Source organism: Anopheles stephensi, chromosome 3 (assembly GCF_013141755.1).
Source record: "Anopheles stephensi strain Indian chromosome 3, UCI_ANSTEP_V1.0, whole genome shotgun sequence".
Taxonomy (NCBI): Eukaryota; Metazoa; Arthropoda; class Insecta; order Diptera; family Culicidae; genus Anopheles; species Anopheles stephensi.
The window spans coordinates 26,702,351-26,715,475 of NC_050203.1; the positions used below are offsets into that span (position 1 = coordinate 26,702,351).

Here is a 13,125-nt window from a genome sequence, read left to right on the forward strand (position 1 = left end):
CTTCATAGATATTTCACGTTAATAATGAAACATTTATCAACTAAGAGCCCATAAAGATATTTTTAAAAAGGTTTGATATTACATTCCACAAGGATCTGCGTGTCTCCAGTTTTTGGAATATACTAACGGGTCTTCACTGCTGTTTCCTCGTAAAATTGCATTATTACTTCTAAAGTCTTACTACTGAATACATTCATCAAATGCTAATTATCATGTTCCTATGGCTCTTTTCACTCGAAAGATAAAATAAACAGTTCTCGTGAAGTCAAAAAACTTTTATATTGATTTAACCCAAAACAATTTTGCTACTGTTCCAATTGATACTTGAGTGCCAATACATCCATCTCCAAACACGACTTTTAACATCAAAAACCTTACAGAAACTAGTCCACTTCCAATTCGAAATTAAGCATGAAAACGCTCGATGCTCGATGGTAAAAAGGCACGGTACGGTTCAAACAAGCTTTTGCAACCGTTCAGGGATGTGAATTGACATTTAAAATCAAACAGAAAATCAACCAACCAAAACCAAACGAGGGGCTGGGCCGTTTCATCTTTTCCTCAACGCTCCGAGCAAGCAACCGGAAATTGTACTTTCCCGTCCCTTAACTGAGAATGTCACTTACTGGTTTACTCATTTACTGATTTGTCTCCGGATTACTGCAAAAAAAAAAGAAACAGAACGAAAAACGGAAACCAAACCGATGACGTTTCCGGTTCGTCATCCTGCTCAACTTTAACCTTAGCAATTCCATCAATTCTCTCGGGTTGGAGCTTAAGGAGAGCAACATTCCTTTTATTCCGTTTCCCGGAGGAAAGCTCCATCGTATCATTTTCTTGTTCTGCAACATGTACACGTTTCGTCCGCAAAACTGCATGCCATCAAATGAAGGCTTACTTGGCGATTTTACTGCTTCTGTCCCTTTGCTGGTACACAGCATCGTTCAACAAGCCAACTCATCTCTCTCTTTTTTCATGAACATGAACGCACAAAAAAAACCGAGGCGCATACCCAATCCTAGCACGTATCTTCATTACGATGCCACTGATATGGGAGATGGCGTTCGTCGGTAGAGTATAAGAGAGTGTGAGAGCTGGCCTCAAACAACGCACACATACATCATGACAAAACGGTGACCAAAGTTGCTACTCAGAAGTTGAAATTACCCTCCATTGACACACCGCAATACGTAAAAAAATCCGGCACCCAAACCTGGCACAAAGATGAAATCTCGATCTTTGGGGGGTCCCAAAAGTCCTTTCCCAAAAAAACGAAAAGAAACACACATCGAGCGACAATTCGACGAACCTCGTGCAGGCAATGAAAACGGCTATAAAGATAAATGAAAGATAATGGAAAGTTATTTCCGCTTTCGTGCTCCTGGGGCAGTGATTTTATTGCGGTGAGGATGAAATCTACTCCAAAGTTAAAGCTAACGCTCACATACATGGTTGTGTCTATCTCTTTTCCCGTGTGTGTGTGTGTGTGTGTGTGTGCGTGTGTGTGTGTGCCGCTCTGCCCGATACAATTCCTTCCCAAAACATGTCACTCCGAGTGGGAGCCAAAAAAACAGACCCCGCTCCGATGCACACCGACTATGTATCGCAAAGTCACCGGTCCTTCAAAGAACATTCCGGTTTCGGACTCGACCCAACCCACGACACGGCGCGGATAAGACAAAATTGGCTACAGCAAAAATCCATCCAACGTGAAGTGCACATCGCGGGGCCAATCAATGGTGCAATCGTGTTTCGTGCTCGTCCCTCGGTGGCGTCCCGGATGCTCGCCGTTACACGATGCTGCACTCTCCTCGGCGAACGAACGAATGAATATGTAACAGGCCAGTGGACCAGCGTGTATCATCATCGTCATCGTGGGTGACGAAGCTTCCTTTGCGAAGCTATTTCGAAGTTTCCGTGACCGGAAGCCATGCTGTGCGCTGTGTTCTTCGCGTACGAGTTGCAGTTTTTAATCAGCGCCCTTTTTTCGCTTCGGTCTGGTGCAGATCGAAGCCCTGGTGCTCTTCTCCAAGTACAAGTCTTGTTTCTTAAAGAGACGAACTCTTTAAAGATGGTGCCAAACCTAACTTCAAAGACAGTGGCTTTTTTTCACTCTGTTTGCCACTGTTTTCATTCTCGTTTTTGTTTCACGAAACGTGTAAAGACGGTGTTCGATAATAATTAACGTTTTGCACAGAAGTTTTGAATTCACCTTTTTTTCTTTTTTTTGCTGTCCCATTTTCAATTCTCGGGTAACTGTTTGTGCGAGTGGAAAATTATGAGTTTAATTAGAAAAAGGTGTACATCCTTTTGCAGTGACCTTTAATTTACCTTTTCTTTTTTGCTCGTATCCTTTCCCCTGGAGATAAAAAAAATAAATAAAGGGTAAAAAGGATTTGCAATGGAAGTGGATTGTGTAGGAAAACTCTTAGCTTTCTTTATCTGGATTCAAATTGCTTTAGTTTATCTTTAATTTGAGTCCCTTAAGCTGTGTTTAACAGTTCACGATAAATTCTTATGCTTCTTTTTCGATAAACAAGAACATACAATTTATGAGTATGCTTAATTTCTTAGCTTAGTTGTTAACTAAAAAGCGATGCAAATTTAACGATAGCCTTCTTCCGAATCGTGTTCATGACAATAAAGTTCATGGGTTTTTTTTAAGTTTGAACTTAAATTAGCTATACTTACTCCTTTAATGTCTCGATTTTATTTTACAATGAAGGCTGAGAAATATGTAGTTTTTTATTTCCTGATATAAAAATAAAGGTGAGTTTATAAGTCAGAAAGATACCACCGAGACACAGAACAATCATCAATCAAAATTTTTGTTCCTAAAAAAGCATTATGAAAATTACGCACAGGAAGTTTGCTTCACACTATGGACGATACGCAGCACAGTACTTTGCGATTAATTATCGCCTTTGATTTTTACATCTTCACTGAAGTAACTGTTCATGCTAGAATGTAAATAGTTCTTCAACTTCTTCTGTGGCCTCGAGAAGGAGTCTATCATTTCTGGCTTCCTTGACTTGATTATACCCTTTGTTGGAGAATCAACGACGGATGATTTTTATTTCATTGATAAAATTTATTGTTACAACAGCAAATATTTTAATTTTCAAAACAAAATAGTACTCTTCAATGCTACTTCATCTAAAACGTAATCATTCTTCTATTAACACACTCCTGTTAAAGTTATCACACGCAGCATCGAACTCAATCTAACTCCATTACGATTCCAGTTCACTTTGATAACTTTCAGCAGCTTAAGTGAAAGTCACCAGGACTCATGAGTCATTTAAAATTGTTTGAATTCACTTTCGGAAAACCCCTGTAAACTGCTTCGATATTTCCCAAACATCCCGCCAGCCTAGATCGAGTTTATCGCCGATGACTTTTAACATTCGCTGATGATTTTTCGATGGGTGGTTTTAACAACTCAAGAGATTTCCTCCCTTAGATGGTATTCCTTCCTAACCACACGCCCTTAACAGTCCTTCTCGTTCCGGGCGTGCTCCGGAGATGCTTTTCAATTCCGTTCCATTTCATCTGGTAGGCTTACCAGCGGGAAAACGGGCAACAAACGGTCATTACCGTTGCTCTGTTTACCATTTTTCGATATTTTCAATGCGAGCCCAAAGGGAAAGCCCGCTTGCCCTCCCCGAGCTGCTGCCGGGTAGCAGTGCGGTAGTGAAGCAATCGAAAGAACTTCCTAATGAGTCTTTATCGAGTGCTTTCAGCCTTGGTCACCGGTGCGCTGAAAGTAACAAAACTTCACTCAAAGTAGCTTTAAGCATGCTTTCCCCTTATCCTATACCCGAGGTTTTCCACCATCTCGTTGGAAGCACACGGCGACAGGGTGGGACTTATCATCTTCCCTCACACTTCCATACGACGTTCGTTGGCGATCTCGTCCGAGATATATCGGGGGAGGGTTTTCTTTTTAAAGAAAAATATTGCTTAAGCTTTCGCTTTGAAGCGAGCCTTACTCACCCTATCCCGATTAGTAGTGGTTCGCGATGATTCAAACAGAAACAAACAGCGTGAGTAGGAAAAGGCAAAAAAAAAGCCGACAACATTAAGATCCTGCTGCAGATCATAACAAAAACAAAAAAAAACTAAGAAAAAAGGAAAGACGATCCTGGACTACATGCTTCAAAATACCGCGATGAAGCACCAGCAGTTTAGCGAGGCTGGAGAAAAAAAACGAGTATTGATTGGAAGAAAAGTTTTTCAATAACAAAATAAACGTAATGATGTTTCTTCGACCGATTCTTTGGGGTTTCTTTTTTTTTGTAGCTCTCAGTCTCGAGCTCTCGGCACCGCGTCTAGTTAGCTAGTGTTGTGCTTCTTTATGGTTTAAGTTGCTGCAAGGTTGCTGGTTTCTCTTTCTTTTCTTTTTGTCTCCCATTAGAGCGAGAAAATCCCCCAAAGGCTTCACGGTTCATCAATGCTTCGGCTCGCGCACGAGAGATAGTGCGGGGTGACTCAGCCCGTCATCCATTCGAACAAACCGGATAGGAAAAAATGGCCGTGGCCAATACCGAAACCAGCATCGAAAGTGAAATAGTGACTGCCGGAAATCGGTTGCTGCAAAACATTCAATGTCTCTCCGTTCTCATGTGCATGACGACGACGGCGCTGGTAATGATGATGATGAAGCTTAAGTTTGGCCCCGTTGTGGAGCCCGTTCGTTCAATCATACCATTCCCATTGGCCTTATTCATCCGGAGCCATCCGGTAGGCATAGGGTAGTGCCTCGCCGACACAGCGAACGATGGGAGGAAATAATCAGAAAATGATTGATTATTCGTTACCACGCGTTCTTGTGCGGGCCGTGATGTACGGCACACTGCCTACGTTTCAGGCGCAAATAAGCGTACCGAGCGTGAGATTCGAGTGAGCTACACGGACAGTGTAGTCAGTGGGCAGTAACTGGCTAGCGCACTACAACTACAACACACTGGGTGGAGAGAAAAAAACTTCAAGGAAATGAAGCGTGAAGAACATGCGAACTGGTCGGAAATGACGTGGCCACTAGTAGTAGTAGTGTGTTTGCGGTTTTCCACAGTCCAGTGTGGAAGCGAGATCATACTGACTTTGACAGTTGGATTCGCATACACGCCGGCGTTGGGCAGTGATGCGAAACGTCCATCCATCACGCGGTAGTTATCGTTTATTAACACCTCACCGAAAATCTGCCACAGGAAAATGCGATAAAAGGTTCGCTTTTTTTTTCGCTGTTGGTTTGCTTTCTTGAAGATTTCCGCTTGTATGTGTTGTTCCCCCAATCCAGGAAAGATATTTGGGAGCACGTGGACGTACTGCTAAGTCACGTTGTGTTTTGTGCATGGAACACATCCACGCCATCGATGTAGCAGGAAGGAGATCCGTATGTGATTGATTTCCCTCCGAGCTTGTGGGAGCTGTCCAACAACGACAGCCCCGAAAGAAGTTAGCTTTACTGAGGGCCAGTTTGGGCCCTCAGGCCACTTGAGGAACTTTAGTGCTAAGCAATCGATTTAATTGCGCCATTCGGGACAATTTTACGACACAACAGCGAAGGCACAACACAATTTCGACTGTCGGGCGGTGGGTGGGTGGTGAATTCCCCGGCCATACTCCCGACAGGCTGGCCAGCGGCACAAAGTAATAATTTTGTTTATTTCCCAAACACGGCCATCCTCCAAAGCTGGGTGGGCTGGAACACACTGTTCGCTGCACGCTTTTATTACTTTTTATGAGACGTAAATAAATATTTCGCGTCCGGCTATGGTGCTCCGGTACGAAGCAAAGCGATCCGACGTAAAGCGAAGGAGAAAGTCATCTTCGTTGTTTTGGGGAATCCTTGAAGAAAGGGATTCCTGGACAGCTAAGATGGTAAAAATTGCCGGCAGCAAACAGTGTGACCATCTTCTTTCTAGGGTGTTTGCGTTCACGATGAGTTCTCGATGATGATACTGACGGTCGTCATACAGGATGCAATAAAAACAAATTACTCGCGCGCCCATCGCTGTCCTTCCGTTGCCTTGGAACGGGACACTTTTGGGGGCGAAATGAGGCTAAAATGAAATTTCGTGCAAGAATAGTATTCGATTCGGTGCCAATTTAATTACAACTTTCATTATCACGAGCTTAACTACTCTTTATTGTCTAAATACAAGCACAGCCCATTAAAGCTGCGAATCGATTCGAACCAGCAAACTGATGGAGAAGGAACACATTTAAAGCTCTTAGCGCATTTCTCGCTAACCAGATCAGCCTTTGGCATAGTGAATAGGGTCATCCCCTCTCTCTCTCTCTCTCTCTCTCGCTCCATGCCCATAAATCCCTTTTTTATGTGTGCGTACGTGTGAGTTGTTTGTGGATGTAGGGCTCAAAATTCATCCCAAAACCGATATCGTCAAACGATGGCAACGACGAACCCCTACTCAAAACCCAGAGTACCCAGAGCGGCGGTTCGGCCTGGCAGCTTGGTTTGATAAATTACAGATTTGTGATAAATCGTTCGTCATAATTTGCACTGAATGATAAATTTCTTTTTTTTACACTCTGCCTGTGGGTGAGTGCGCGTGTGTGTGTGTGTATGCATGTCCTATTTCCTCGCACTTTATTTCCCGCTTTCAGGCGCGTAACACGGATACACGAGATTCTGTCGAAGGATGTGCCCCGAAAATGAATTGGCCATATTTTAACGACCGTTTCTCGCCTGGTGATCCTTCGTCCAGGATTAACCTGGAATTTTTCAACGACCTCCCCCAGTGCGGCGGGATTGAAAAGGTTTTTTTTTTTGTTCACAATAGCGAGCAGAGTGGGAGAATGAGGTAGAAAAAGTGGTAACCTCAAAAATGTTCATTTTTCAAATTCAATATCAACCCTCGCAGCCGGTGGTGATGCGTTTGGGTGGCGTTGTTGAGCAACCGGATATTGGTCCTAGCGTAAACCAACTATCAACCTATTACTACCCTTTTTATACACCGAGCAAGGGAAAAAATGTTGGTATATTACAGTTTACTTTTCGGTGTGCTTCTGTTATTTTTCGGGCCGCATAACTTGCCCACCAATCAATGCAATCAGACACAAATGACGAATTATTGCAGCAAAGCAACGCGAATCGGATTTTTAACCTCCTCTTCACCGCAAAGGTAGGCCAAAATAAAAGAAAAGGCGCACATTCGATATGCAAAATGAAAACAGGCAATAAATTTGGTTCATCAACCAAACCATAGTACAATGGGTATCGTACGGGTTTTTTTTTCTGCTCGATTGTTAGTAGTTTGTAATTTATTCAACAAAAACCGACATGATGATGAATTCATCTGCAAAACCTGTCTACTTTTATTACCCCTTCTTTGGTTGCCAGCGGGCTCAGTGATTAATCAATCGGGGTGGGAATTTCTAGGGGAACGATGGCTAGCGAAAGTATTGTGATTATCTGAACGTGGATTTCATTTTAATGGCTTAATTAATAGCACTTTGGTTTGGAAAAAGTGGGTTTGCTCTGCTTTTTTGCATTATTCTTGGGATGATATAATACTAGCTGGTATGATATCTTTGTGTATCGCTGGTATGATATAGTGTGTTGCCACAGTCAGTCTATTGCAATTGTTATTTTCAATTAAGTTTCTCTAGTTAAATTCATAGTTTAGTATCGTTATCGATGTAATGATTCTTCAAACACTTTTTCATTGCTCAATGCGTTTGTATCTTCTTCCTTGGCACTACAACCTGGCTTTCTGTGACTTCACTGTACCCGTAACACAGTTGTCAGTCATGTGTATGGGGAGACAGTCCAGATGCGATTTGAGCCACGGTCCTGTCGTGAGAAGATCGGCGCAAATTGATATTTTTTATTCTCGTCTGTTTCTCAGTCTCTTACTTAAGTAGATACGACTAAATATCGATTTAAGTGCCTGCTGTTTGACTATTTTCCAAAAGCTAGTCTTCAAATCGAAAAAGACTTTTTTGAGCTTTAATGTAAGGAAGTAATTCGATGCATCACTTTAACAAACGGGTGTGCATATCCAACGTTGAAAAGCTACCAAATCTAATTATCCACCGAGACAGTTAATAACCACCGCCGACTCACCTACTAATGATGTTGCCAACGACCAACACCCAGCTAATCACAAGCCACCGCCGTATTGACTTCATCTTTGGCCGAAACAAAAGCCTGCGGGGTAAAATGCAGATAATTTCCTAATCGAAATTCACACCCTTCCGGAACGTTCCGCTGCGTAACGATGTGACAAATTCTTCACATCACACAAATATGCACCTTCCTCCGGCCCCTTAAACCCACCACCATCATCATCAACAACAACATATTGTTCGGCCCTGAATCGCTTAACTCAACCCGTGCGCATTGGTTTGTTTATCGATGTGTGGGACATATCATAACACACGGCCACTCGACATACGCTCCCGGGAAATCAAGACTCTACGGCACAACCACAAGTGACCAAAGATCGATCGCCTAAGGCGCACAAAAACGCTTACGACACACCGGCACGTGCGGCCCGTTCCGTGCTCCGTCTGCAGCTGCTTATCGATTATGCAGATGAGATTCGCAAAACCCTCCAGCTCCGCGTACAGCAAACCACCGTGCTGGACCGCAATTTCCGAAACCGTGATCCGCCCGATGGTTTGGTGGCTCGGTTTGCGATTTTCGGCATTTCGGAAGCAAATCGAACGGTGGTAATGCAATTTAAAATCAATCGATTTAATTGCAATACAATCATATTCATTTTATTGACCCCATCACACACACACACACGTGTATGTGTGGATGTTTGTGCAACTTTCGAGGAAGAGCGGATGAAACGACCTGGCCAAAGGGGATGTTTTCACCTTTGCATGCCAATTTAAAATTGAACTTCAAGTTTGCACTGTAGCGCACGGAGGCACACACGCCCACCGTTGCATGCACAATTGGATTAATCTACGGTTGCACGGGCGATCGAAGGCATAACGCTTCCGGTGGCTGATTGCAAACGACTTGGCGACAACGCTCAACTCCAAGCACACACAAACACACACACATACGCACACCATGGTGGAGCTATTTCTCCGCACTCAATGAAGCCACTTTAATTGCATCAAAATGCACCATGCGACACGGTGCATTTGTCGTACGGGGTTTCACCCGGTGCTTACCGTTGTGTGCCATTGCCAGCCGGATACGATGGTAGGGATCGATCGGATGATTTCAAATATTAACACGTATCATAAATTGTGGTCACCTTTGGCTTGGGCTCGATGCCAAAGGTCTTCTACCCGTATGGTGACCGAGGGCTTTTCCCCGGGATGCAGTGCACAAACACTGCCACATACACACAGAGATATTTCCACAATAAGCATGTGATTAGGAGGCTATTCATGCGTATATTTATAAATTGCATTTGCAATCGCAGCCACGCATTCCTGGGCTGACGGTTTTCCCGGGAATGTGGACATCCGACCGACTTCGAACCAACCGTCCCTTTGCCTCAGTATACACACGCACACACACTGAATTGTCCGTTAGTTGACAATTATCCCTGGTGGTGTTTGCTGCTACTCGCTAGTTCGCCTAGTCACCATCATCCCAAGCGGCAGTCGAAATCCACACACCAAGATTAAAGTCAACCGGTATGCACACAAAACCGGCCAAAAGGCAGTTAACCGCAGTCACATCTTCATTGTGCTCTGAAGCCTGAAGCCAAGTTTTCACCTTAGCGTACCAAATCGGTACCGGAATAACATCCGGTGCTCTATTTCTTTGGCTTAAGCACAGCACAGCTCGCAACATAATCATGCGCCTTAAGCTATTCAACCGATGAATCAAATGCGCTCGTTTCGAACGATAAATGTACTGCCAATTGCCTACCGTTCGGGCGGTCTCTGATGTGGTTTTACACGCCCGAATGTCGCGAGCTCATCCCGAAAATTACACGCTAATCGCTACTCATCTCGACCCGATTTTCTCACAGAACGACCGGAATGTATTACCAATATCCCGGAACCTATCCGCTTCCGATCCGAATCGCCTAAAGGTATAAAATGCAGGCGAATTCAAATCAGTGCCGTGCCTGTTTTCTCATTAAAACTGCTCCCTTGTGGAGAAGGTGTAGAAAAGCTAGTCGAGCAGTTCGCATCCAAACACAGAACATCGATCGATAATGTATTGTGCATTTAGTGAGGAGTTAAAATATTATCTCCTAAAAGCATTTTCCACAAGCATGTGTGTGTGTGTGTGAGTAACGATTCGCCACGCAAAATGAAACGCAACGCTTAATGAATGTCCTGTGTGTTTATTCGGTTGTAAATTCATTAATCCGCTGACGCTAATGCTTAATAAATGAGTGAAAATCTATTATTAATAATGCACGCGTGACAATTCAACCTGTGCCAATGGGGTTTCTTCTCCCACGCCCGTTCTGCATTTAGTTGCGACAAATCTGACCACCCTGCTAGGTCTGCCTGGTCCGACGACGTAAGCCTAGTGCACAAATGCAAACACACGGACGATATTGGCACTGGATCGGTAAACATGGGCCACATAAACACACTGTTCGGCATAGTGTAGTGCGTGTTGCCTACCATTCAGGCGCTCGATCCGGAACGTTGGAACACTCTCGCACACATAATCTGGTGCACGTTTGCCAATTCGCGGTTTTTGGAAATTGTGTATGTGGATAATGAAATTCGTAGTGCTGTTGGTGCAACGTAGCGTGACGATCCAGTATCCAGAACCGAAGAGTGTGTTCTTTTTTCCTATTAATTTAAGCGCCCTCTATCGAGCACGTGTTGTTCCGGGTGAATATGTTGTACAAGCATGTACCAGGACGGTTTGTGAGATGTAGCTTTACTTACTCCTATTTTTTTGTTAAATAACGGTTCGTTTCTCTTAAAAGTGCAAACCGGTGTGTTTTATCACGAAAATAACAGTTGTTTTTAAGCATTACCTTGCACGCGGACCAGGAAAGTGGGAGAAAAAAGTAATTGTACACATAATTGATGTGGTCTTTCAAACTGAATGGAGCGCACCGAAATTGGGATCCCTGTGTGTCCCACCAATTAGTTGATATTTATGCTCACGTTTCGAACGGAGACAAGGATGCAAGGCGAGTAAGCCGCAGCACGCGCTCGAGTAAGAGGTAAGGCCAATCGTAGTCAAAAAGGTAGACAAGGGAAAATAATCCCGGCACAGGTCGTAAAGTCGTATAAATTATCATTAATTTTGTTCCACGTTGCACCGTATACCCATCATCAAGCAGGGTGATGGTAACATTCGGTACGCAGTTGTTACAAGATGTCCCAACAACACAACGCTCACACACACACACGAGGTACTACCCAAACTCCCTCATTCCGGTATTCGATGCCGAACAAAACTATTCCCATAAAACATTAATGCAAATGTATAAATCCGTGCTTTTTATGTCACTTGGAAGAGTTGGGAGCAAATTAAGTGGCGCTACTGTGGAGGGAGTTTTGCTGCCTTCCGCAAGGATAACGACGAGAACGGAACTGCCACAATTTGAACCGAGATTTCGAGTGGTAGTGATGTCCGGTTTGCCTACCTTCAAGGGGCGAGTGGGAAACGCTTCTAACAAGCCCCAACAATGATTTACCATCGTGGCTATACCCATTCCCGAATCTTCTAACCATCCGAACGGACACATCGACGACGAACGGGAGGATCACCGGGATAATCTTGGGATACGCAGATTTGTGTTTCAATCAAAGCAACTCATCCATCTTCCTTGCCCCCGTCCCGGTTCCCAGCTTGGTGAAACAAAACCCTTCCCTGATGATTATCAATTTGTACCGGAACGGGGAATGGCTTTTCTTAGCCTTCTGGCCCTTTTGCGATACATGCCCGGGGCCCGAGATGAATGTCTATCGCTTTCGTGCGAAATTGACTCGATCAATCTATTCCCTCCAAACATCCGTGGTCCAGAGAGCGTGTGGTCCAAGAGTGGCACTTTTACGTCGAGAGTTTTTCACTCAATTTGCTTCCATTGGTTTGTGAGCCACGAGCCATGGGTTTGGTGACTTCCGAGAAATTATCTCTTTGGGGCAGACAAACAAAGAACCCAAAGAAAAAGTACGTCCAGTGAGATAAATATATTAAATCAAAACGATTCAAGCATTGGTGAATGTTCTACAATCAGTAAATAGTTTATTGCAGCTTAATAAAATGCCTTCACAAGAAAGGATTCCCTTCTAACCCGCTACAAGTCGATACATCTTTAACGTTTCGGGAAGCAAATCAACACACTCGTAACGGCAACCCAACATTAGGCTCGCGTGATCAAACAGTCTAGTACAGCTTCTTGAAACAAGGACACCGCACCAAGTACGTCCCGTGCCAGTGGGCATATCGGCGTGACGAACCGAAAGACGAAAGCCTAATCGTGTGCACTCGGCTGCACACACAAAGCAAGGTTATCAATTTCGGATTTCACGCCTGCCTGCACGAACAAAAAGGGCAACGCACCAAGAGCGTGCGGCGGGAGTTTATCGTGCTCTTTGAACTTACTTGCCCCATTTCTCCCTTCACTTATTGGTGCTTGTTTGCTGGGCAGAGTGGTACATAGCCTGGGGTTGCTGATGAAAGTGTTGCGATATGAGTTGCAAATATCACAGTACAAACTTCGTGAAACACTTGAAAAAAGTGTCTTCTAAAGTCACATAAATATATTTAAAAAGTGTATTTAGTGAAATCATTGTTAACCTTTATAAGCAATCAATTTTAACCTTCTTATCTTCTTTCTCTCTTTCAGATTCTCCTCAAGTCTCTTGAATTCTCAACTCTTGGCCAGGTAAATGAAAGTCTCATATACAAAGCACACCAACCCTTACTCTGTGTATTTTGCAAAATTGTTGCTCCAGGAACTAGCCAGGCGTTAAAATGACTAGAATTATAAGCTATGCAGAAAATAAGTTCCTTCCGTGCATTCAACTATTTATAATTTAATTTAAAAAGTATTTAATGACCGGCATTGAACGAGTACGATAGAAATGACCAAGTGAGCTTAATTTAAAATTTTAAACTTTTGCATACTGACCCAAGATGCAGATGGTTTGTGTTTCAAATATGCTGAACTTTGTGGCATTTGAACTCATTTTTCTGTG

At 43.6% G+C, this 13,125-nt stretch overlaps 1 long non-coding RNA gene across 1 annotated transcript in view; it reads left to right on the forward strand.

The window, feature by feature from the left end:
* LOC118511491 overlaps window positions 1-12,812 on the forward strand; it is an 84,475-nt gene extending 71,663 nt beyond the window's left edge. The window contains exon 4 of the long non-coding RNA XR_004906155.1: window positions 12,774-12,812. This is a non-coding gene — a long non-coding RNA (uncharacterized LOC118511491). The remainder of the gene's footprint in view (window positions 1-12,773) is intronic.
* Window positions 12,813-13,125: the final 313 nt, after the last annotated feature.